At 46.0% G+C, this 27,430-nt stretch overlaps 1 long non-coding RNA gene across 1 annotated transcript; it reads right to left on the bottom strand.

Annotated features, from left to right (window-relative positions):
• Positions 1–12,908: 12,908 nt before the first annotated feature.
• Positions 12,909–26,835, bottom strand: LOC130614411 (uncharacterized). Its single transcript, XR_008975873.1, has 2 exons — positions 23,656–26,835; positions 12,909–17,545 (listed from the first exon to the last, which is right to left on the bottom strand). It is a non-coding gene; the product is annotated as an uncharacterized LOC130614411 (long non-coding RNA).
• Between the last annotated feature and the right edge of the window lie 595 nt (positions 26,836–27,430).

Genomic DNA, 27,430 nt, shown 5'->3' with positions numbered 1-27,430 from the left:
TACAGCTTACAGGTGCACGTAGTTAACAGTGTTCTATAGCCATGGCGCCAAGGAAAAGGACTTTGGACGTCTTATTCCATTAAGACTGGGAACACTAGACCATTGGTAGCCTTGCTGGGGACGTGGAAGAACGTGATTTACGTGTAAGGCCTTTATTAGGCTGCAAATGGACATATTACTGCCTTTAGAGGGCTGTGCACGTAGTTCACAGTATTCTATAGCCATGGCACCAAGGAAAAGAACTTCAGACGTCATATTCCATTGAGACTAGAAGGACTACTCCCATGGTAACCTGCGCAGGCAGGTGGAACGATGGTATTCACGTATAACACCTTTATTTAACTGGAAATGGCCATATTACAGCCTTTAGAGGGCTGTGCACGGAGTTAAAAGTGTTCTAAAGCCATGGCGCTAAGGAAAATGAATTGGGACGTCATATTCCATTGAGACTGAAAACACTAGACCAATGGTAGCCTGGTTGGCAGCGTGGAAGCACGTGGTTTACGTGTAAGGCCTTTATTAGTCTGCAAAAGGCCATGTTACAGCATTTAGAGGACTGTGCACGTAGTTAACAGTGTTCTAACGCCATGGCGTCAAGGAAAAGGACTTTGGACGTCATATTCCATTAAGACTGGGAACACTAGACCATTGGTAGCCTTGCTGGGGACGTGGAAGAACGTGATTTACGTGTAAGGCCTTTATTAGGCTGCAAATGGCCATACTATAGCATTTAGAGGACTGTGCGCGTACTTGCGGGTTTTCAAACGTCACAGCGTCAAAGAAAACGACTTGGGACGTCATAGTCCATTGAGACTGGAAGGACTAGATCAATGGTAGCATGGCTGGGAGCATGGAAGCACGTTATTTACGTGTAAGGCCTTTATTAGGCTGCAAATGGACATATTACTGCCTTTAGAGGGCTGTGCACGTAGTTCACAGTATTCTATAGCCATGGCACCAAGGAAAAGAACTTCAGACGTCATATTCCATTGAGACTAGAAGGACTACTCCCATGGTAACCTGCGCAGGCAGGTGGAACGATGGTATTCACGTATAACACCTTTATTTAACTGGAAATGGCCATACTATAGCATTTAGAGGACTGTGCCCGTAGTTGCCGGTCTTCTAACGCCAAGGTGCCAAAGAAAACGACTTGGGACGTTGTAGTCCATTGGGACTGGAAGGACTAGACCAATGGTGTCCCGCGGAGGGTGGTGGAATCACGGTATTTTCGTGTAAAGGCTTTATTTGGCCGCAAATGGCCATATTACAGCCTTTAGAGGGCTGTGCACGGAGTTAAAAGTGTTCTATAGCCATGGCGTCAAGGAAAAGGACTTTGGACGTCTTATTCCATTAAGACTGGGAACACTAGACCATTGGTAGCCTTGCTGGGGACGTGGAAGAACGTGATTTACGTGTAAGGCCTTTATTAGGCTGCAAATGGCCATATTACTGCCTTTAGAGGGCTGTGCACGTAGTTAACAGTGTTCTATAGCCATGGCGCCAAGGAAAAGGACTTGGGACGTCATAGTCCATTGAGACTGGAAGGACTACTCCTATATGGTAACCTGCGCAGGCAGTTGGAACGACAGTGTTTACGTTTAAAGCCTTTATTTAACTGCAAATGGCCATATTACAGCCTTTAGAGGGCTGTGCACGGAGTTAAAAGTGTTCTAAAGCCATGGCGCCAAGGAAAATGACTTCGGACGTCATATTACATTGAGACTGAAAACACTAGACCAATGATAGCCTGGTTGGGAGCGTGGAAGCACGTGGTTTACGTGTAAGGCCTTTTTTTAGTCTGCAAAAGGCCATGTTACAGCATTTAGAGGACTGTGCGCGTAGTTGACAGTGTTCTATAGCCATGGCGTCAAGGAAAAGGACTTGGGACGTAATAGTCCATTGAGACTGGAAGGACTACTCCTATGGTAACCTGCGCAGGCAGTTGGAACGACAGTATTTACGTTTAAAGCCTTTATTAGTCTGCAAAAGGCCATGTTACAGCATTTAGAGGGCTGTGCACGGACTTAACATTGTTCTAAAGCCATGGCGCCAAGGAAAAGGACTTGGGACGTCATAGTCCATTGAGACTGGAAGGACTACTCCTATGGTAACCTGCGCAGGGAGGTGGAACGACGCTGTTTACGTATAACACCTTTATTAGGCTGCAAATGGCCATCTTACAGCCTTTAGAGGGCTGTGCACGGAGTTAAAAGTGTTCCAAAGCCATGGCGCCAAGGAAAAGGACTTGGGACGTCATAGTCTATTGAGACTGGAAGGACTAGACTAATGGTATCCCGCCAAGGGTGGTGGAACCACGTTATTTACGTGTAAAGCCTTTAGTTGGCTGCAAAAGGCAATATTACAGCAATTAGAGGTCTGTGCACGTAGTAAAAAGTGTTTTAACGCTAAGGCGCCAAGGAAAAAAAATTGTGACGTCGTAGTTCAATGATAGTCGCAAAAGGTACACCATTGGTAGCCTGGTTTGGAGAGTGGAAGCACGTGATTTACGCGTAAGGCCTTTTTTAGACTTACAAAGGCCATACTATAGCATTTAGAGGACTGTGCGCGTACTTGGGCGTTTTCAAACGTCACGGCGTCAAAGAAAACGACTTGGAACGTCATTGTCCATTGAGACTGGAAGTACTATACCAATGGTAACTTGCGCAGGCAGGTGGAGCGACAGTATTTACGTATAAGGCCTTTAATAGGCTGCAAATGGCCATATTACAGCGTTCAAAGGGCCGTGCACGTAGTTAGCAGTGTTCTAACGCCATAGCGCGAAGGAAAACGACTTGGAACGTCGTATTCCATTGAGACTGGAAGGACTACATCAATGGTAGCATGGCTGGGAGCATGGAAGCACGTTATTTACGGGTAAGGCCTTTATTAGCCTGCAAAAGACGATAATGCCGCATTTAGAGGGCTGTGGACGTAGTTAACAGTGCTCTAAAGCCATGGCGTCACGGAAAAGGACTTGAGACTTCATATTTTATTAACACTGAAAACACTAGACCAATGGTAGCCTGGTTGGGAGCGTGGAAGCACGTGGTTTACGTGTAAGGCCTTTTTTTAGTCTACAAAAGGCCATGTTACAGCATTTAGAGGACTGTGCGCGTAGTTGCCGGTCTTCTAACGCCAAGGTGCCAAAGAAAACGACTTGGGACGTTGTAGTCCATTGGGACTGGAAGGACTAGACCAATGGTATCCCGCGGAGGGTGGTGGAATCACGGTATTTTCGTGTAAAGGCTTTATTAGGCCGCAAAAGGCCATATTACTGACTTTAGAGGGCTGTGCACGTAGTTGACAGTGTTCCATAGCCATGGCGTCAAGGTAAAGGAGTTTGGACGTCTTATTCCATTAAGACTGGGAACACTAGACCATTGGTAGCCTTGCTGAGGACGTGGAAGAACGTGATTTACGTGTAAGGCCTTTATTAGTCTGCAAATGGCCATATTACTGCCTTTAGAGGGCTGTGCACGTAGTTAACAGTGTTCTATAGCCATGGCGCCAAGGAAAAGGACTTGGGACGTAATAGTCCATTGAGACTGGAAGGACTACTCCTATGGTAACCTGCGCAGGCAGTTGGAACGACAGTATTTACGTTTAAGGACTTTATTAGTCTGCAAAAGGCCATGTTACAGCATTTAGAGGGCTGTGCACGGAGTTAACATTGTTCTAAAGGCATGGCGCCAAGGAAAAGGACTTGGGACGTCATAGTCTATTGAGACTGGAAGGACTAGACTAATGGTATCCCGCGAAGGGTGGTGGAACCTCGTTATTTACGTGTAAAGCCTTTATTTGGCTGCAAAAGGCAATATTACAGCATCTAGAGGTCTGTGCACGTAGTGAAAAGTGTTTTAACGCTAAAGCGCCAAGGAAAAGGAATTGTGACGTCGTTGTTCAATGATAGTCGCAAAAGGTACACCATTGGTAGCCTGGTTTGGAGAGTGGAAGCACGTGATTTACGCGTAAGGCCTTTTTTAGACTTACAAAGGCCATACTATAGCATTTAGAGGACTGTGCGCGTACTTAGGCGTTTTCAAACGTCACGGCGTCAAAGAAAACGACTTGGGACGTCATTGTCCATTGAGACTGGAAGGCCTACACCAATGGTAACTTGCGCAGGCAGGTGGAGCGACTGTATTTAGGTATAAGGCCTTTATTAGTCTGCAAAAGGCCATGTTACAGCATTTAGAGGGCTGTTTACGGAGTTAACCTTGTTCTAAAGCCATGGCGCTAAGGAAAAGGACTTGGGACGTCATAGTCCATTGAGACTGGAAGGACTACTCCTATGGTAACATGCGCAGGCAGTTGGAACGACAGTGTTTACGTTTAAAGCCTTTATTTAACTGCAAATGGCCATATTACGGCCTTTAGAGGGCTGTGCACGGAGTTAAAAATGTTCTAAAGCCATGGCGCCAAGGAAAAGGACTTGGGACGTCATAGTCTATTGAGACTGGAAGGACTAGACTAATGGTATCCCGCGAAGGGTGGTGCAACCTCGTTATTTACGTGTAAAGCCTTTATTTGGCTGCAAAAGGCAATATTACAGCATCTAGAGGTCTGTGCACGTAGTGAAAAGTGTTTTAACGCTAAAGCGCCAAGGAAAAGGAATTGTGACGTCGTTGTTCAATGATAGTCGCAAAAGGTACACCATTGGTAGCCTGGTTTGGAGAGTGGAAGCACGTGATTTACGCGTAAGGCCTTTTTTAGACTTACAAAGGCCATACTATAGCATTTAGAGGACTGTGCGCGTACTTGCGTGTTTTCAAACGTCACGGCGTCAAAGAAAACGACTTGGGACGTCATTGTCCATTGAGACTGGAAGGCCTACACCAATGGTAACTTGCGCAGGCAGGTGGAGCGACAGTATTTAGGTATAAGGCCTTTATTAGTCTGCAAAAGGCCATGTTACAGCATTTAGAGGGCTGTTTACGGAGTTAACCTTGTTCTAAAGCCATGGCGCCAAGGAAAAGGACTTGGGACGTCATAGTCCATTGAGACTGGAAGGACTACTCCTATGGTAACCTGCGCAGGCAGGTGGAACGACGCTATTTACGTGTTAAGCCTTTATTTGGCTGCAAAAGGCAATATTACAGCATTTAGAGGTCTGTGCACGTAGTAAAAAGTGTTTTAACGCTAAAGCGCCAAGGAAAAGGACTTGAGACGTCATAGTCTATTGAGCCTGGAAGGACTAGACTAATGGTATCCCGCGAAGGGTGATGGAACCACGTTATTTACGTGTAAAGCCTTTATTTGGCTGCAAAAGGCAATATTACAGCATTTAGAGGTCTGTGCACGTAGTAAAAAGTGTTTTAACGCTAAAGCGCCAAGGAAAAGGAATTGTGACGTCGTAGTTCAATGATAGTCGCAAAAGGTACACCATTGGTAGCCTGGTTTGGAGAGTGGAAGCACGTGATTTACGCGTAAGGCCTTTTTTAGACTTACAAAGGCCATACTATAGCATTTAGAGGACTGTGCGCGTACTTAGGCGTTTTCAAACGTCACGGCGTCAAAGAAAACGACTTGGGACGTCATTGTCCATTGAGACTGGAAGGACTACACCAATGGTAACTTGCGCAGGCAGGTGGAGCGACAGTATTTACGTATAAGGCTTTTAATAGGCTGCAAATGGCCATATTACAGCGTTCAAAGGGCCGTGCACGTAGTTAGCAGTGTTCTAACGCCATAGCGCGAAGGAAAACGACTTGGAACATCGTATTCCATTGAGACTGGAAGGACTACATCAATGGTAGCATGGCTGGGAGCATGGAAGCACGTTATTTACGGGTAAGGCCTTTATTAGCCTGCAAAAGACGATAATGCCGCATTTAGAGGGCTGTGGACGTAGTTAACAGTGCTCTAAAGCCATGGCGTCACGGAAAAGGACTTGAGACGTCATATTTTATTAAGACTGGGAACACTAGACCATTGGTAACCTTGCTTGGGGCGTGGAAGAACGTGATTTGCGTGTAAGACCTTTATTAGTCTGTAAAAGGCCATGTTACAGCATTTAGAGGACTGTGCGCGTAGTTGGCGGTCTTCTAACGCCAAGGTGCCAAAGAAAACGACTTGGGACGTTGTAGTCCATTGGGACTGGAAGGACTAGACCAATGGTATCCCGCGGAGGCAGTTGGAACGACAGTGTTTACGTTTAAAGCCTTTATTTAACTGCAAATGGCCATATTACAGCCTTTAGAGGGCTGTGCACGGAGTTAAAAGTATTCTAAAGCCATGGCGCCAAGGAAAATGACTTGGTACGTCATATTACATTGAGACTGAAAACACTAGACCAATGGTAGCCTGGTTGGGAGCGTGGAAGCACGTGGTTTACGTGTAAGGCCTTTTTTTAGTCTGCAAAAGGCCATATTACAGCCTTTAGAGGGCTGTGCACGTAGTTAACAGTGTTCTATAGCCATGGCTCCAAGGAAAAGGACTTGGGACGTCATAGTCCATTGAGACTGGAAGGACTACTCCTATGGTAACCTGCGCAGGCAGTTGGAACGACAGTGTTTGCGTTTAAAGCCTTTATTTAACTGCAAATGGCCATATTACAGCCTTTAGAGGGCTGTGCACGGAGTTAAAAATGTTCTAAAGCCATGGCGCCAAGGAAAAGGACTTGGGACGTCATAGTCTATTGAGACTGGAAGGACTAGACTAATGGTATCCCGCGAAGGGTGGTGGAACCACGTTATTTCCGTGTAAAGCCTTTATTTGGCTACAAAAGGCAATATTACAGCATTTAAAGGACTGTGCGCGTAGTTGACAGTGTTCTATAGCCATGGCGTCAAGGAAAAGGACTTTGGACGTCTTATTCCATTAAGACTGGGAACACTAGACCATTGGTAGCCTTGCTGAGGACGTGGTAGAACGTGATTTACGTGTAAGGCCTTTATTAGGCTCCAAATCGCCATATTACTGCCTTTAGAGGGCTGTGCACGTAGTTAACAGTGTTCTATAGCCATGGCGCCAAGGAAAAGGACTTGGGACGTCATAGTCCATTGAGACTGGAAGGACTACTCCTATGGTAACCTGCGCAGGCAGTTGGAACGACAGTATTTACGTTTAAAGCCTTTATTAGTCTGCAAAAGGCCATGTTACAGCATTTAGAGGGCTGTGCACGGAGTTAACCTTGTTCTAAAGCCATGGCGCCAAGGAAAAGGACTTGGGACGTCATAGTCCATTGAGACTGGAAGGACTACTCCTATGGTAACCTGCGCAGGCAGGTGGAACGACGCTATTTACGTATAACACTTTTATTAGGCTGCAAATGGCCATATTACAGCCTTTAGAGGGCTGTGCACGAAGTTAAAAGTGTTCTAAGGCCATGGCGCCAAGGAAAAGGACTTGGAACGTCATAGTCTATTAAGACTGGAAGGAATAGACTAATGGTATCCCGCGAAGGGTGGTGGAACCACGTTATTTACGTGTTAAGCCTTTATATGGCTGCAAAAGGCAATATTACAGCATTTAGAGGTCTGTGCACGTAGTAAAAAGTGTTTTAACGCTAAAGCGCCAAGGAAAAGGACTTGAGACGTCATAGTCTATTGAGACTGGAAGGACTAGACTAATGGTATCCCGCGAAGGGTGATGGAACCACGTTATTTACGTGTAAAGCCTTTATTTGGCTACAAAAGGCAATATTACAGCATTTAAAGGACTGTGCGCGTAGTTGACAGTGTTCTATAGCCATGGCATCAAGGAAAAGGAATTGTGACGTCGTAGTTCAATGATAATCGCAAAAGGTACACCATTGGTAGCTTGGTTTAGAGAGTGGAAGCACGTGATTTACGCGTAAGGCCTTTTTTAGACTTACAAAGGCCATACTATAGCATTTAGAGGACTGTGCGCGTACTTAGGCGTTTTCAAACGTCACGGCGTCAAATAAAACGACTTGGGACGTCATTGTCCATTGAGACTGGAAGGACTACACCAATGGTAACTTGCGCAGGAAGGTGGAGCGACAGTATTTACGTATAAGGCTTTTAATAGGCTGCAAATGGCCATATTACAGCGTTCAAAGGGCCGTGCACGTAGTTAGCAGTGTTCTAACGCCATAGCGCGAAGGAAAACGACTTGGAACATCGTATTCCATTGAGACTGGAAGGACTACATCAATGGTAGCATGGCTGGGAGCATGGAAGCACGTTATTTACGGGTAAGGCCTTTATTAGCCTGCAAAAGACGATAATGCCGCATTTAGAGGGCTGTGGACGTAGTTAACAGTGCTCTAAAGCCATGGCGTCACGGAAAAGGACTTGAGACGTCATATTTTATTAAGACTGGGAACACTAGACCATTGGTAACCTTGCTTGGGGCGTGGAAGAACGTGATTTGCGTGTAAGACCTTTATTAGTCTGTAAAAGGCCATGTTACAGCATTTAGAGGACTGTGCGCGTAGTTGCCGGTCTTCTAACGCCAAGGTGCCAAAGAAAACGACTTGGGACGTTGTAGTCCATTGGGACTGGAAGGACTAGACCAATGGTATCCCGCGGAGGCAGTTGGAACGATAGTGTTTACGTTTAAAGCCTTTATTTAACTGCAAATGGCCATATTACAGCATTTAGAGGGCTGTGCACGGAGTTAAAAGTATTCTAAAGCCATGGCGCCAAGGAAAATGACTTGGTACGTCATATTACATTGAGACTGAAAACACTAGACCAATGGTAGCCTGGTTGGGAGCGTGGAAGCACGTGGTTTACGTGTAAGGCCTTTTTTTAGTCTGCAAAAGGCCATATTACAGCCTTTAGGGGGCTGTGCACGGAGTTAAAAGTGTTCTAAAGCCATGGCGCCAAGGAAAAGGAGTTGGGACGTCATAGTCTATTGAGACTGGAAGGACTAGACTAATGGTATCCCGCGAAGGGTGGTGGAACCACGTTATTTACGTGTAAAGCCTTTATTTGGCTGCAAAAGGCAATATTACAGCATTTAGAGGGCTGTGCACGGAGTTAACATTGTTCTAAAGCCATGGCGCCAAGGAAAAGGACTTGGGACGTCATAGTCCATTGAGACTGGAAGGACTACTCCTATGGTAACTTGCGCAGGCAGGTGGAACGACGCTGTTTACGTATAACACCTTTATTAGGCTGCAAATGGCCATATTACAGCCTTTAGAGGGCTGTGCACGGAGTTAAAAGTGTTCTATAGCCATGGCGTCAAGAAAAAGGACTTTGGACGTCTTATTCCATTAAGACTGGGAACACTAGACCATTGGTAGCCTTGCTGGGGACGTGGAAGAACGTGATTTACGTGTAAGGCCTTTATTAGGCTCCAAATGGCCATATTACTGCCTTTAGAGGGCTGTGCACGTAGTTAACAGTGTTCTATAGCCATGGCGCCAAGGAAAAGGACTTGGGACGTCATAGTCCATTGAGACTGGAAGGACTACTCCTATGGTAACCTGCGCAGGCAGTTGGAACGACAGTATTTACGTTTAAAGCCTTTATTAGTCTGCAAAAGGCCATGTTACAGCATTTAGAGGGCTGTGCACGGAGTTAACCTTGCTCTAAAGCCATGGCGCCAAGGAAAAGGACTTGGGACGTCATAGTCCATTGAGACTGGAAGGACTACTCCTATGGTAACTTGCGCAGGCAGGTGGAACGACGCTATTTACGTATAACACCTTTATTAGGCTGCAAATGGCCATATTACAGCCTTTAGAGGGCTGTGCACGGAGTTAAAAGTGTTCTAAAGCCATGGCGCCAAGGAAAAGGACTTGGGACGTCATAGTCTATTGAGACTGGAAGAACTAGACTAATGGTATCCCGCGAAGGGTGGTGGAACCACGTTATTTACGTGTAAAGGCTTTATTAGGCCGCAAAAGGCAATATTACAGCATTTAGAGGTCTGTGCACGTAGTAAAAAGTGTTTTAACGCTAAAGCGCTAAGGAAAAGGACTTGAGACGTCATATTCCATTAAGACTGGGAACACTAGACCATTGGTAACCTTGCTTGGGGCGTGGAAGAACGTGATTTGCGTGTAAGACCTTTATTAGTCTGTAAAAGGCCACGTTACAGCATTTAGAGGACTGTGCGCGTAGTTGGCGGTCTTCTAACGCCAAGGTGCCAAAGAAAACGACTTGGGACGTTGTAGTCCATTGGGACTTGAAGGACTAGACCAATGGTATCCCGCGGAGGGTGGTGGAATCACGGTATTTTCGTGTAAAGGCTTTATTAGGCCGCAAAAGGCCATATTACTGACTTTAGAGGGCTGTACACGTAGTTAACAGTGTTCTATAGCCATGGCGTCAAGGAAAAGGACTTTGGACATCTTATTCCATTAAGACTGGGAACACTAGACCATTGGTAGCCTTGCTGGGGACGTGGAAGAACGTGATTTACGTGTAAGGCCTTTATTAGGCTGCAAATGGCCATATTACTGCCTTTAGAGGGCTGTGCACGTAGTTAACAGTGTTCTATAGCCATGGCGCTAAGGAAAAGGACTTGGGACGTCATAGTCCATTGAGACTGGAAGGACTACTCCTATGGTAACCTGCGCAGGCAGTTGGAACGACAGTGTTTACGTTTAAAGCCTTTATTTAACTGCAAATGGCCATATTACAGCCTTTAGAGGGCTGTGCACGGAGTTAAAAGTGTTCTAAAGCCATGGCGTTAAGGAAAATGACTTGGGACGTCATATTACATTGAGACTGAAAACACTAGACCAATGGTAACTTGCGCAGGCAGGTGGAGCGACAGTATTTACGTATAAGGCCTTTAATAGGAGGCAAATGGCCATATTACAGCGTTCAAAGGGCCGTGCACGTAGTTAAATGTGTTTTAACGCTAAAGCGCCAAGGAAAAGGAATTGGGACGTCGTAGTTCAATGATAGTCGGAAAGGTACACCATTGGTAGCCTGGTTTGGAGAGTGGAAGCACGTGATTTACGCGTAAGGCCTTTTTTAGACTTACAAAAGCCATACTATAGCATTTAGAGGACTGTGCGCGTACTTGCGGGTTTTTAAACGTCACGGCGACAAAGAAAACGACTTGGGACGTCATAGTCCATTGAGACTGGAAGGACTACAGCAATGGTAACTTGCGCAGGCAGGTGGAGCGACAGTATTTACGTATAAGGCCTTTAATAGGCTGCAAATGGCCATATTACAGCCTTTAGAGGGCTGTGCACGTAGTTGACAGTGTTCTATAGCCATGGCGTCAAGGAAAAGGACTTTGGACGTCTTATTTCATTAAGACTGGGAACACTAGACCATTGGTAGCCTTGCTGGGGACGTGAAAGAACGTGATTTACGTGTAAGGCCTTTATTAGGCTGCAAATGGCCATATTACTGCCTTTAGAGGGCTGTGCACGTAGTTAACAGTGTTCTATAGCCAAGGCGCCAAGGAAAAGGACTTGGGACGTCATAGTCCATTGAGACTGGAAGGACTACTCCTATGGTAACCTGCGCTGGCAGTTGGAACGACAGTGTTTACGTTTAAAGCCTTTATTTAACTTCAAATGGCCATATTACAGCCTTTAGAGGGCTGTGCACGGAGTTAAAAGTGTTCTAAAGCCATGGCGCTAAGGAAAATGACTTGGGACGTCATATTACATTGAGACTGAAAACACTAGACCAATGGTAGCCTGGTTGGGAGCGTGGAAGCACGTGGTTAACGTGTTAGGCCTTTATTTGGCTACAAAAGGCAATATTACAGCATTTAAAGGCCTGTGCGCGTAGTTGACAGTGTTCTATAGCCATGGCGACAAGGAAAAGGACTTTGGACGTCATATTTCATTAAGACTGCGAACACTAGACCATTGGTAGCCTTGCTGGGAACGTGGAAGAATGTGATTTGCGCGTAAGACCTTTATTAGTCTGTAAAAGGCAATGTTACAGCATTTAGAGGACTGTGCGCGTAGTTAACAGTGTTCTATAGCCATGGCACCAAGGAAAAGGACTTGGGACGTCATAGTCCATTGAGACTGGAAGGACTAGATCAATGATAGCCTGGCTTGGAGCGTGGAAGCACGTGGTTTACGTCCAAGGCCTTTATTAGGCTGCAAAGGCAATAATACGGCTTACAGGGGGCTGTGCACGTAGTTAACAGTGTTCTATAGCCATGGCGTCAAGAAAAAGGGCTTTGGACGTCATATTCCATTAAGACTGGGAACACTAGACCATTGGTAGCCTTGCTGGAGACGTGGAAGAACGTGATTTGCGTGTAAGCCCTTTATTAGTCTGTAAAAGGCCATGTTACAGCATTTAGAGGACTGTGCGCGTAATTGCCGGTCTTCTAAAGCCAAGGTGCCAAAGAAAACGACTTGGCACGTTGTAGTCCATTGGGACTGGAAGGACTAGACCAATGGTATCCCGCGAAGGGTGGTGGAACCACGTTATTTCCGTGTAAAGCCTTTAATTGGCCACAAAAGGCAATATTACAGCACTTAAAGGACTGTGCGCGTAGTTGACAGTGTTCTATAGCCATGGCGTCAAGGAAAAGGACTTCGGACGTCTTATTCCATTAGGACTGGGAACACTAGACCATTGGTAGCCTTGCTGGGGACGTGGAAGAACGTGATTTACGTGTAAGGCCTTTATTAGGCTCCAAATGGCCATATTACTGCCTTTAGAGGGCTGTGCACGTAGTTAACAGTGTTCTATAGCCATGGCGCCAAGGAAAAGGACTTGGGACGTCATAGTCCATTGGGACTGGAAGAACTACTCCTATGGTGACCTGCGCAGGCAGTTGGAACGACAGTATTTACGTTTAAAGCCTTTATTAGTCTGCAAAAGACCATGTTACAGCATTTAGAGGGCTGTGCACGGAGTTAACCTTGCTCTAAAGCCATGGCGCCAAGGAAAAGGACTTGGGACGTCATAGTCCATTGAGACGGGAAGGACTACTCCTATGGTAACCTGCGCAGGCAGGTGGAACGACGCTATTTACGTATAACACCTTTATTAGGCTGCAAATGGCCATATTACAGCCTTTAGAGGGCTGTGCACGGAGTTAAAAGTGTTCTAAAGCCATGGCGCCAAGGAAAAGGACTTGGGACGTCATAGTCCATTGAGACTGGAAGGACTACTCCTATGGTAACCTGCGCAGGCAGTTGGAACAACAGTATTTACGTTTAAAGCCTTTATTAGTCTGCAAAAGGCCATGTTACAGCATTTAGAGGGCTGTGCACGGAGTTAACCTTGCTCTAAAGCCATGGCGCCAAGGAAAAGAACTTGGGACGTCATAGTCCATTGAGACTGGAAGGACTACTCCTATGGTAACTTGCGCAGGCAGGTGGAACGACGCTATTTACGTATAACACCTTTATTAGGCTAGACCATTGGTAGCCTTGCTGGAGACGTGGAAGAACGTGATTTGCGTGTAAGACCTTTATTAGTCTGTAAAAGGCCATGTTACAGCATTTAGAGGACTGTGCGCGTAGTTGCCGGTCTTCTAACGCCAAGGTGCCAAAGAAAACGACTTGGCACGTTGTAGTCCATTGGGACTGGAAGGACTAGACCAATGGTATCCCGCGGAGGGTGATGGAATCACGGCATTTACGTGTAAAGGCGTTATTAGGCTGCAAAAGGACATATTACTGACTTTAGAGGGTTGTGCACGTAGTCAACAGTGTTCTATAGCCATGGCGTCAAGGAAAAGGACTTGGGACGTCATATTCCATTAAGACTGCGAACACTAGACCATTGGTAGCCTTGCTGGGGACGTGGAAGAACGTGATTTGCGTGTAAGACCTTTATTAGTCTGTAAAAGGCCATGTTAGAGCATTTAGAGGACTGTGCGCGTAGTTGGCGGTCTTCTAACGCCAAGGTGCCAAAGAAAACGACTTGGGACGTTGTAGTCCATTGGGACTGGAAGGACTAGACCAATGGTATCCCGCGGAGGCAGTTGGAACGACAGTGTTTACGTTTAAAGCCTTTATTTAACTGCAAATGGCCATATTACAGCCTTTAGAGGGCTGTGCACGGAGTTAAAAGTATTCTAAAGCCATGGCGCCAAGGAAAATGACTTGGTACGTCATATTACATTGAGACTGAAAACACTAGACCAATGGTAGCCTGGTTGGGAGCGTGGAAGCACGTGGTTTACGTGTAAGGCCTTTTTTTAGTCTGCAAAAGGCCATATTACAGCCTTTAGAGGGCTGTGCACGTAGTTAACAGTGTTCTATAGCCATGGCTCCAAGGAAAAGGACTTGGGACGTCATAGTCCATTGAGACTGGAAGGACTACTCCTATGGTAACCTGCGCAGGCAGTTGGAACGACAGTGTTTACGTTTAAAGCCTTTATTTAACTGCAAATGGCCATATTACAGCCTTTAGAGGGCTGTGCACGGAGTTAAAAATGTTCTAAAGCCATGGCGCCAAGGAAAAGGACTTGGGACGTCATAGTCTATTGAGACTGGAAGGACTAGACTAATGGTATCCCGCGAAGGGTGGTGGAACCACGTTATTTCCGTGTAAAGCCTTTATTTGGCTACAAAAGGCAATATTACAGCATTTAAAGGACTGTGCGCGTAGTTGACAGTGTTCTATAGCCATGGCGTCAAGGAAAAGGACTTTGGACGTCTTATTCCATTAAGACTGGGAACACTAGACCATTGGTAGCCTTGCTGAGGACGTGGTAGAACGTGATTTACGTGTAAGGCCTTTATTAGGCTCCAAATCGCCATATTACTGCCTTTAGAGGGCTGTGCACGTAGTTAACAGTGTTCTATTGCCATGGCGCCAAGGAAAAGGACTTGGGACGTCATAGTCCATTGAGACTGGAAGGACTACTCCTATGGTAACCTGCGCAGGCAGTTGGAACGACAGTATTTACGTTTAAAGCCTTTATTAGTCTGCAAAAGGCCATGTTACAGCATTTAGAGGGCTGTGCACGGAGTTAACCTTGTTCTAAAGCCATGGCGCCAAGGAAAAGGACTTGGGACGTCATAGTCCATTGAGACTGGAAGGACTACTCCTATGGTAACCTGCGCAGGCAGGTGGAACGACGCTATTTACGTATAACACTTTTATTAGGCTGCAAATGGCCATATTACAGCCTTTAGAGGGCTGTGCACGAAGTTAAAAGTGTTCTAAGGCCATGGCGCCAAGGAAAAGGACTTGGAACGTCATAGTCTATTAAGACTGGAAGGAATAGACTAATGGTATCCCGCGAAGGGTGGTGGAACCACGTTATTTACGTGTTAAGCCTTTATATGGCTGCAAAAGGCAATATTACAGCATTTAGAGGTCTGTGCACGTAGTAAAAAGTGTTTTAACGCTAAAGCGCCAAGGAAAAGGACTTGAGACGTCATAGTCTATTGAGACTGGAAGGACTAGACTAATGGTATCCCGCGAAGGGTGATGGAACCACGTTATTTACGTGTAAAGCCTTTATTTGGCTACAAAAGGCAATATTACAGCATTTAAAGGACTGTGCGCGTAGTTGACAGTGTTCTATAGCCATGGCATCAAGGAAAAGGAATTGTGACGTCGTAGTTCAATGATAATCGCAAAAGGTACACCATTGGTAGCCTGGTTTAGAGAGTGGAAGCACGTGATTTACGCGTAAGGCCTTTTTTAGACTTACAAAGGCCATACTATAGCATTTAGAGGACTGTGCGCGTACTTAGGCGTTTTCAAACGTCACGGCGTCAAATAAAACGACTTGGGACGTCATTGTCCATTGAGACTGGAAGGACTACACCAATGGTAACTTGCGCAGGAAGGTGGAGCAACAGTATTTACGTATAAGGCTTTTAATAGGCTGCAAATGGCCATATTACAGCGTTCAAAGGGCCGTGCACGTAGTTAACAGTGTTCTATAGCCATGGCGCCAAGGAAAAGGACTTGGGACGTCATAGTCCATTGGGACTGGAAGAACTACTCCTATGGTGACCTGCGCAGGCAGTTGGAACGACAGTATTTACGTTTAAAGCCTTTATTAGTCTGCAAAAGACCATGTTACAGCATTTAGAGGGCTGTGCACGGAGTTAACCTTGCTCTAAAGCCATGGCGCCAAGGAAAAGGACTTGGGACGTCATAGTCCATTGAGACGGGAAGGACTACTCCTATGGTAACCTGCGCAGGCAGGTGGAACGACGCTATTTACGTATAACACCTTTATTAGGCTGCAAATGGCCATATTACAGCCTTTAGAGGGCTGTGCACGGAGTTAAAAGTGTTCTAAAGCCATGGCGCCAAGGAAAAGGACTTGGGACGTCATAGTCCATTGAGACTGGAAGGACTACTCCTATGGTAACCTGCGCAGGCAGTTGGAACAACAGTATTTACGTTTAAAGCCTTTATTAGTCTGCAAAAGGCCATGTTACAGCATTTAGAGGGCTGTGCACGGAGTTAACCTTGCTCTAAAGCCATGGCGCCAAGGAAAAGGACTTGGGACGTCATAGTCCATTGAGACTGGAAGGACTACTCCTATGGTAACTTGCGCAGGCAGGTGGAACGACGCTATTTACGTATAACACCTTTATTAGGCTAGACCATTGGTAGCCTTGCTGGAGACGTGGAAGAACGTGATTTGCGTGTAAGACCTTTATTAGTCTGTAAAAGGCCATGTTACAGCATTTAGAGGACTGTGCGCGTAGTTGCCGGTCTTCTAACGCCAAGGTGCCAAAGAAAACGACTTGGCACGTTGTAGTCCATTGGGACTGGAAGGACTAGACCAATGGTATCCCGCGGAGGCAGTTGGAACGACAGTGTTTACGTTTAAAGCCTTTATTTAACTGCAAATGGCCATATTACAGCCTTTAGAGGGCTGTGCACGGAGTTAAAAGTATTCTAAAGCCATGGCGCCAAGGAAAATGACTTGGTACGTCATATTACATTGAGACTGAAAACACTAGACCAATGGTAGCCTGGTTGGGAGCGTGGAAGCACGTGGTTTACGTGTAAGGCCTTTTTTTAGTCTGCAAAAGGCCATATTACAGCCTTTAGAGGGCTGTGCACGTAGTTAACAGTGTTCTATAGCCATGGCTCCAAGGAAAAGGACTTGGGACGTCATAGTCCATTGAGACTGGAAGGACTACTCCTATGGTAACCTGCGCAGGCAGTTGGAACGACAGTGTTTACGTTTAAAGCCTTTATTTAACTGCAAATGGCCATATTACAGCCTTTAGAGGGCTGTGCACGGAGTTAAAAATGTTCTAAAGCCATGGCGCCAAGGAAAAGGACTTGGGACGTCATAGTCTATTGAGACTGGAAGGACTAGACTAATGGTATCCCGCGAAGGGTGGTGGAACCACGTTATTTCCGTGTAAAGCCTTTATTTGGCTACAAAAGGCAATATTACAGCATTTAAAGGACTGTGCGCGTAGTTGACAGTGTTCTATAGCCATGGCGTCAAGGAAAAGGACTTTGGACGTCTTATTCCATTAAGACTGGGAACACTAGACCATTGGTAGCCTTGCTGAGGACGTGGTAGAACGTGATTTACGTGTAAGGCCTTTATTAGGCTCCAAATCGCCATATTACTGCCTTTAGAGGGCTGTGCACGTAGTTAACAGTGTTCTATTGCCATGGCGCCAAGGAAAAGGACTTGGGACGTCATAGTCCATTGAGACTGGAAGAACTACTCCTATGGTAACCTGCGCAGGCAGTTGGAACGACAGTATTTACGTTTAAAGCCTTTATTAGTCTGCAAAAGGCCATGTTACAGCATTTAGAGGGCTGTGCACGGAGTTAACCTTGTTCTAAAGCCATGGCGCCAAGGAAAAGGACTTGGGACGTCATAGTCCATTGAGACTGGAAGGACTACTCCTATGGTAACCTGCGCAGGCAGGTGGAACGACGCTATTTACGTATAACACTTTTATTAGGCTGCAAATGGCCATATTACAGCCTTTAGAGGGCTGTGCACGAAGTTAAAAGTGTTCTAAGGCCATGGCGCCAAGGAAAAGGACTTGGAACGTCATAGTCTATTAAGACTGGAAGGAATAGACTAATGGTATCCCGCGAAGGGTGGTGGAACCACGTTATTTACGTGTTAAGCCTTTATATGGCTGCAAAAGGCAATATTACAGCATTTAGAGGTCTGTGCACGTAGTAAAAAGTGTTTTAACGCTAAAGCGCCAAGGAAAAGGACTTGAGACGTCATAGTCTATTGAGACTGGAAGGACTAGACTAATGGTATCCCGCGAAGGGTGATGGAACCACGTTATTTACGTGTAAAGCCTTTATTTGGCTACAAAAGGCAATATTACAGCATTTAAAGGACTGTGCGCGTAGTTGACAGTGTTCTATAGCCATGGCATCAAGGAAAAGGAATTGTGACGTCGTAGTTCAATGATAATCGCAAAAGGTACACCATTGGTAGCCTGGTTTAGAGAGTGGAAGCACGTGATTTACGCGTAAGGCCTTTTTTAGACTTACAAAGGCCATACTATAGCATTTAGAGGACTGTGCGCGTACTTAGGCGTTTTCAAACGTCACGGCGTCAAATAAAACGACTTGGGACGTCATTGTCCATTGAGACTGGAAGGACTACACCAATGGTAACTTGCGCAGGAAGGTGGAGCAACAGTATTTACGTATAAGGCTTTTAATAGGCTGCAAATGGCCATATTACAGCGTTCAAAGGGCCGTGCACGTAGTTAGCAGTGTTCTAACGCCATAGCGCGAAGGAAAACGACTTGGAACATCGTATTCCATTGAGACTGGAAGGACTACATCAATGGTAGCATGGCTGGGAGCATGGAAGCACGTTATTTACGGGTAAGGCCTTTATTAGCCTGCAAAAGACGATAATGCCGCATTTAGAGGGCTGTGGACGTAGTTAACAGTGCTCTAAAGCCATGACGTCACGGAAAAGGACTTGAGACGTCATATTTTATTAAGACTGGGAACACTAGACCATTGGTAACCTTGCTTGGGGCGTGGAAGAACGTGATTTGCGTGTAAGACCTTTATTAGTCTGTAAAAGGCCATGTTACAGCATTTAGAGGACTGTGCGCGTAGTTGCCGGTCTTCTAACGCCAAGGTGCCAAAGAAAACGACTTGGGACGTTGTAGTCCATTGGGACTGGAAGGACTAGACCAATGGTATCCCGCGGAGGCAGTTGGAACGACAGTGTTTACGTTTAAAGCCTTTATTTAACTGCAAATGGCCATATTACAGCCTTTAGAGGGCTGTGCACGGAGTTAAAAGTATTCTAAAGCCATGGCGCCAAGGAAAATGACTTGGTACGTCATATTACATTGAGACTGAAAACACTAGACCAATGGTAGCCTGGTTGAGAGCGTGGAAGCAGGTGGTTTACGTGTAAGGCCTTTTTTTAGTCTGCAAAAGGCCATATTACAGCCTTTAGGGGGCTGTGCACGGAGTTAAAAGTGTTCTAAAGCCATGGCGCCAAGGAAAAGGAGTTGGGACGTCATAGTCTATTGAGACTGGAAGGACTAGACTAATGGTATCCCGCGAAGGGTGGTGGAACCACGTTATTTACGTGTAAAGCCTTTATTTGGCTGCAAAAGGCAATATTACAGCATTTAGAGGGCTGTGCACGGAGTTAACATTGTTCTAAAGCCATGGCGCCAAGGAAAAGGACTTGGGACGTCATAGTCCATTGAGACTGGAAGGACTACTCCTATGGTAACTTGCGCAGGCAGGTGGAACGACGCTGTTTACGTATAACACCTTTATTAGGCTGCAAATGGCCATATTACAGCCTTTAGAGGGCTGTGCACGGAGTTAAAAGTGTTCTATAGCCATGGCGTCAAGAAAAAGGACTTTGGACGTCTTATTCCATTAAGACTGGGAACACTAGACCATTGGTAGCCTTGCTGGGGACGTGGAAGAACGTGATTTACGTGTAAGGCCTTTATTAGGCTCCAAATGGCCATATTACTGCCTTTAGAGGGCTGTGCACGTAGTTAACAGTGTTCTATAGCCATGGCGCCAAGGAAAAGGACTTGGGACGTCATAGTCCATTGAGACTGGAAGGACTACTCCTATGGTAACCTGCGCAGGCAGTTGGAACGACAGTATTTACGTTTAAAGCCTTTATTAGTCTGCAAAAGGCCATGTTACAGCATTTAGAGGGCTGTGCACGGAGTTAACCTTGCTCTAAAGCCATGGCGCCAAGGAAAAGGACTTGGGACGTCATAGTCTATTGAGACTGGAAGAACTAGACTAATGGTATCCCGCGAAGGGTGGTGGAACCACGTTATTTACGTGTTAAGCCTTTATTTGGCTGCAAAAGGCAATATTACAGCATTTAGAGGTCTGTGCACGTAGTAAAAAGTGTTTTAACGCTAAAGCGCCAAGGAAAAGGACTTGAGACGTCATATTCCATTAAGACTGGGAACATTAGACCATTGGTAACCTTGCTTGGGGCGTGGAAGAACGTGATTTGCGTGTAAGACCTTTATTAGTCTGTAAAAGGCCACGTTACAGCATTTAGAGGACTGTGCGCGTAGTTGGCGGTCTTCTAACGCCAAGGTGCCAAAGAAAACGACTTGGGACGTTGTAGTCCATTGGGACTTGAAGGACTAGACCAATGGTATCCCGCGGAGGGTGGTGGAATCACGGTATTTTCGTGTAAAGGCTTTATTAGGCCGCAAAAGGCCATATTACTGACTTTAGAGGGCTGTGCACGTAGTTAACAGTGTTCTATAGCCATGGCGTCAAGGAAAAGGACTTTGGACATCTTATTCCATTAAGACTGGGAACACTAGACCATTGGTAGCCTTGCTGGGGACGTGGAAGAACGTGATTTACGTGTAAGGCCTTTATTAGGCTGCAAATGGCCATATTACTGCCTTTAGAGGGCTGTGCACGTAGTTAACAGTGTTCTATAGCCATGGCGCTAAGGAAAAGGACTTGGGACGTCATAGTCCATTGAGACTGGAAGGACTACTCCTATGGTAACCTGCGCAGGCAGTTGGAACGACAGTGTTTACGTTTAAAGCCTTTATTTAACTGCAAATGGCCATATTACAGCCTTTAGAGGGCTGTGCACGGAGTTAAAAGTGTTCTAAAGCCATGGCGTTAAGGAAAATGACTTGGGACGTCATATTACATTGAGACTGAAAACACTAGACCAATGGTAACTTGCGCAGGCAGGTGGAGCGACAGTATTTACGTATAAGGCCTTTAATAGGAGGCAAATGGCCATATTACAGCGTTCAAAGGGCCGTGCACGTAGTTAAATGTGTTTTAACGCTAAAGCGCCAAGGAAAAGGAATTGGGACGTCGTAGTTCAATGATAGTCGGAAAGGTACACCATTGGTAGCCTGGTTTGGAGAGTGGAAGCACGTGATTTACGCGTAAGGCCTTTTTTAGACTTACAAAAGCCATACTATAGCATTTAGAGGACTGTGCGCGTACTTGCGGGTTTTTAAACGTCACGGCGACAAAGAAAACGACTTGGGACGTCATAGTCCATTGAGACTGGAAGGACTACAGCAATGGTAACTTGCGCAGGCAGGTGGAGCGACAGTATTTACGTATAAGGCCTTTAATAGGCTGCAAATGGCCATATTACAGCCTTTAGAAAATGAAAACACTAGACCAATGGTAACTTGCGCAGGCAGGTTTAGAAAATGAAAACACTAGACCAATGGTAACTTGCGCAGGCAGGTGGAGCGAGCGTTCAAAGGGCCGTGCACGTAGTTAAATGTGTTTTAACGCTAAAGCGCCAAGGAAAAGGAATTGGGACGTCGTAGTTCAATGATAGTCGGAAAGGTACACCATTGGTAGCCTGGTTTGGAGAGTGGAAGCACGTGATTTACGCGTAAGGCCTTTTTTAGACTTACAAAAGCCATACTATAGCATTTAGAGGACTGTGCGCGTACTTGCGGGTTTTTAAACGTCACGGCGACAAAGAAAACGACTTGGGACGTCATAGTCCATTGAGACTGGAAGGACTACAGCAATGGTAACTTGCGCAGGCAGGTGGAGCGACAGTATTTACGTATAAGGCCTTTAATAGGCTGCAAATGGCCATATTACAGCCTTTAGAGGGCTGTGCACGTAGTTGACAGTGTTCTATAGCCATGGCGTCAAGGAAAAGGACTTTGGACGTCTTATTCCATTAAGACTGGGAACACTAGACCATTGGTAGCCTTGCTGGGGACGTGAAAGAACGTGATTTACGTGTAAGGCCTTTATTAGGCTGCAAATGGCCATATTACTGCCTTTAGAGGGCTGTGCACGTAGTTAACAGTGTTCTATAGCCAAGGCGCCAAGGAAAAGGACTTGGGACGTCATAGTCCATTGAGACTGGAAGGACTACTCCTATGGTAACCTGCGCAGGCAGTTGGAACGACAGTGTTTACGTTTAAAGCCTTTATTTAACTTCAAATGGCCATATTACAGCCTTTAGAGGGCTGTGCACGGAGTTAAAAGTGTTCTAAAGCCATGGCGCTAAGGAAAATGACTTGGGACGTCATATTACATTGAGACTGAAAACACTAGACCAATGGTAGCCTGGTTGGGAGCGTGGAAGCACGTGGTTAACGTGTAAGGCCTTTATTTGGCTACAAAAGGCAATATTACAGCATTTAAAGGCCTGTGCGCGTAGTTGACAGTGTTCTATAGCCATGGCGACAAGGAAAAGGACTTTGGACGTCATATTTCATTAAGACTGCGAACACTAGACCATTGGTAACCTTGCTGGGAACGTGGAAGAATGTGATTTGCGCGTAAGACCTTTATTAGTCTGTAAAAGGCAATGTTACAGCATTTAGAGGACTGTGCGCGTAGTTAACAGTGTTCTATAGCCATGGCACCAAGGAAAAGGACTTGGGACGTCATAGTCCATTGAGACTGGAAGGACTAGATCAATGATAGCCTGGCTTGGAGCGTGGAAGCACGTGGTTTACGTCCAAGGCCTTTATTAGGCTGCAAAGGCAATAATACGGCTTACAGGGGGCTGTGCACGTAGTTAACAGTGTTCTATAGCCATGGCGTCAAGAAAAAGGGCTTTGGACGTCATATTCCATTAAGACTGGGAACACTAGACCATTGGTAGCCTTGCTGGAGACGTGGAAGAACGTGATTTGCGTGTAAGACCTTTATTAGTCTGTAAAAGGCCATGTTACAGCATTTAGAGGACTGTGCGCGTAGTTGCCGGTCTTCTAAAGCCAAGGTGCCAAAGAAAACGACTTGGCACGTTGTAGTCCATTGGGACTGGAAGGACTAGACCAATGGTATCCCGCGAAGGGTGGTGGAACCACGTTATTTCCGTGTAAAGCCTTTAATTGGCCACAAAAGGCAATATTACAGCACTTAAAGGACTGTGCGCGTAGTTGACAGTGTTCTATAGCCATGGCGTCAAGGAAAAGGACTTCGGACGTCTTATTCCATTAGGACTGGGAACACTAGACCATTGGTAGCCTTGCTGGGGACGTGGAAGAACGTGATTTACGTGTAAGGCCTTTATTAGGCTCCAAATGGCCATATTACTGCCTTTAGAGGGCTGTGCACGTAGTTAACAGTGTTCTATAGCCATGGCGCCAAGGAAAAGGACTTGGGACGTCATAGTCCATTCGGACTGGAAGGACTACTCCTATGGTGACCTGCGCAGGCAGTTGGAACGACAGTATTTACGTTTAAAGCCTTTATTAGTCTGCAAAAGACCATGTTACAGCATTTAGAGGGCTGTGCACGGAGTTAACCTTGCTCTAAAGCCATGGCGCCAAGGAAAAGGACTTGGGACGTCATAGTCCATTGAGATGGGAAGGACTACTCCTATGGTAACCTGCGCAGGCAGGTGGAACGACGCTATTTACGTATAACACCTTTATTAGGCTGCAAATGGCCATATTACAGCCTTTAGAGGGCTGTGCACGGAGTTAAAAGTGTTCTAAAGCCATGGCGCCAAGGAAAAGGACTTGGGACGTCATAGTCCATTGAGACTGGAAGGACTACTCCTATGGTAACCTGCGCAGGCAGTTGGAACAACAGTATTTACGTTTAAAGCCTTTATTAGTCTGCAAAAGGCCATGTTACAGCATTTAGAGGGCTGTGCACGGAGTTAACCTTGCTCTAAAGCCATGGCGCCAAGGAAAAGGACTTGGGACGTCATAGTCCATTGAGACTGGAAGGACTACTCCTATGGTAACTTGCGCAGGCAGGTGGAACGACGCTATTTACGTATAACACCTTTATTAGGCTAGACCATTGGTAGCCTTGCTGGAGACGTGGAAGAACGTGATTTGCGTGTAAGACCTTTATTAGTCTGTAAAAGGCCATGTTACAGCATTTAGAGGACTGTGCGCATAGTTGCCGGTCTTCTAACGCCAAGGTGCCAAAGAAAACGACTTGGCACGTTGTAGTCCATTGGGACTGGAAGGACTAGACCAATGGTATCCCGCGGAGGGTGATGGAATCACGGCATTTACGTGTAAAGGCGTTATTAGGCTGCAAAAGGACACATTACTGACTTTAGAGGGTTGTGCACGTAGTCAACAGTGTTCTATAGCCATGGCGTCAAGGAAAAGGACTTGGGACGTCATATTCCATTAAGACTGCGAACACTAGACCATTGGTAGCCTTGCTGGGGACGTGGAAGAACGTGATTTACGTGTAAGGCCTTTAATAGGCTGCAAATGGCCTTATTACAGCCTTTAGAGGGCCGTGCATGAAATTAACAGTGAGCTAAAGCCATGGCGCCAAGGAAAATGACTTGGCACGTCATAGTCCATTGGGACTGGAAGGACTAGACTAATGGTATCCCGCGAAGGGTGGTGGAACCACGTTATTTCCGTGTAAAGCCTTTATTTGGCCACAAAAGGCAATATTACAGCACTTAAAGGACTGTGCGCGTAGTTGACAGTGTTCTATAGCCATGGCGTCAAGGAAAAGGACTTCGGACGTCTTATTCCATTAGGACTGGGAACACTAGACCATTGGTAGCTTTGCTGGGGACGTGGAAGAACGTGATTTACGTGTAAGGCCTTTATTAGGCTCCAAATGGCCATATTACTGCCTTTAGAGGGCTGTGCACGTAGTTAACAGTGTTCTATAGCCATGGCGCCAAGGAAAAGGACTTGGGACGTCATAGTCCATTGGGACTGGAAGGACTACTCCTATGGTAACCTGCGCAGGCAGTTGGAACGACAGTATTTACGTTTAAAGCCTTTATTAGTCTGCAAAAGACCATGTTACAGCATTTAGAGGGCTGTGCACGGAGTTAACCTTGCTCTAAAGCCATGGCGCCAAGGAAAAGGACTTGGGACGTCATAGTCCATTGAGACTGGAAGGACTACTCCTATGGTAACCTGCGCAGGCAGGTGGAACGACGCTATTTACGTATAACACCTTTATTAGGCTGCAAATGGCCATATTACAGCCTTTAGAGGGCTGTGCACGGAGTTAAAAGTGTTCTAAAGCCATGGCGCCAAGGAAAAGGACTTGGGACGTCATAGTCCATTGAGACTGGAAGGACTACTCCTATGGTAACCTGCGCAGGCAGTAGGAACGACAGTATTTACGTTTAAAGCCTTTATTAGTCTGCAAAAGGCCATGTTACAGCATTTAGAGGGCTGTGCACGGAGTAAAAAGTGTTTTAACGCTAAAGCGCCAAGGAAAAGGACTTGAGACGTCATATTCCATTAAGACTGGGATTACTAGACCATTGGTAACCTTGCTTGGGGCGTGGAAGAACGTGATTTGCGTGTAAGACCTTTATTAGTCTGTAAAAGGCCATACTTTTAGAGGACTGTGCGCGTACTTGCGGGTTTTTAAACGTCACGGCGACAAAGAAAACGACTTGGGACGTCATATTCCATTGAGACTGGAAGGACTACACCAATGGTAACTTGCGCAGGCAGGTGGAGCGACAGTATTTACGTATAAGGCCTTTAATAGGCTGCAAATGGCCATATTACAGCCTTTAGAGGGCTGTGCACGTAGTTGACAGTGTTCTATAGCCATGGCGTCAAGGAAAAGGACTTTGGACGTCTTATTCCATTAAGACTGGGAACACTAGACCATTGGTAGCCTTGCTGGGGACGTGGAAGAACGTGATTTACGTGTAAGGTCTTTATTAGGCTGCAAATGGCCATATTACTGCCTTTAGAGGGCTGTGCACGTAGTTAACAGTTTTCTATAGCCATGGCGACAAAGAAAACGACTTGGGACGTCATATTCCATTGAGACTGGAAGGACTACACCAATGGTAACTTGCGCAGGCAGGTGGAGCGACAGTATTTACGTATAAGGCCTTTAATAGGCTGCAAATGGCCATATTACAGCCTTTAGAGGGCTGTGCACGTAGTTGACAGTGTTCTATAGCCATGGCGTCAAGGAAAAGGACTTTGGACGTCTTATTCCATTAAGACTGGGAACACTAGACCATTGGTAGCCTTGCTGGGGACGTGGAAGAACGTGATTTACGTGTAAGGCCTTTATTTGGCTACAAAAGTCAATATTACAGCATTTAAAGGACTGTGCGCGTAGTTGACAGTGTTCTATAGCCATGGCGTCCAGGAAAAGGACTTTTGACGTCTTATTCCATTAAGACTGGGAACACTAGACCATTGGTAGCCTTGCTGGAGACGTGGAAGAACGTGATTTGAGTGTAAGACCTTTATTAGTCTGTAAAAGGCCATGTTACAGCATTTAGAGGACTGTGCGCGTAGTTGCCGGTCTTCTAACGCCAAAGTGCCAAAGAAAACGACTTGGCACGTTGTAGTCCATTGGGACTGGAAGGACTAGACCAATGGTATCCCGCGGAGGGTGATGGAATCACGGCATTTACGTGTAAAGGCGTTATTAGGCTGCAAAAGGCAATATTACAGCATTTAAAGGACTGTGCGCGTAGTTGACAGTGTTCTATAGCTATGACGTCAAGGAAAAGGACTTTGGACGTCTTATTCCATTAAGACTGGGAACACTAGACCATTGGTAGCCTTGCTGGGGACGTGGAAGAACGTGATTTACGTGTAAGGCTTTTAATAGGCTGCAAATGGCCATATTACAGCCTTTAGAGGGCGTGCACGAAATTAACAGTGTGCTAAAGCCATGGCGCCAAGGAAAATGACTTGGCACGTCATAGTCCATTGGGACTGGAAGGACTAGACTAATGGTATCCCGCGAAGGGTGGTGGAACCACGTTATTTCCGTGTAAAGCCTTTATTTGGCTACAAAAGGCAATATTACAGCATTTAAAGAACTGTGCGCGTAGTTGACAGTGTTCTATAGCCATGGCGTCAAGGAAAAGGACTTTGGACGTCTTATTCCATTAAGACTGGGAACACTAGACCATTGGTAGCCTTGCTGGGGACGTGGAAGAACGTGATTTACGTGTAAGGCCTTTATTAGGCTGCAAATGGCCATATTACTGCCTTTAGAGGGCTGTGCACGTAGTTAACAGTGTTCTATAGCCATGGCGCTAAGGAAAAGGACTTGGGACGTCATAGTCCATTGAGACTGGAAGGACTACTCCTATGGTAACCTGCGCAGGCAGTTGGAACGACAGTGTTTACGTTTAAAGCCTTTATTTAACTGCAAATGGCCATATTACAGCCTTT

The sequence above is a fragment of the Hydractinia symbiolongicarpus genome, chromosome 11, assembly GCF_029227915.1.
Source record: "Hydractinia symbiolongicarpus strain clone_291-10 chromosome 11, HSymV2.1, whole genome shotgun sequence".
Taxonomy (NCBI): domain Eukaryota; kingdom Metazoa; phylum Cnidaria; class Hydrozoa; order Anthoathecata; family Hydractiniidae; genus Hydractinia; species Hydractinia symbiolongicarpus.
The sequence above is the reverse complement of the archived record's forward strand: the minus strand, read 5'-3'. Positions and strand labels throughout refer to the sequence as shown.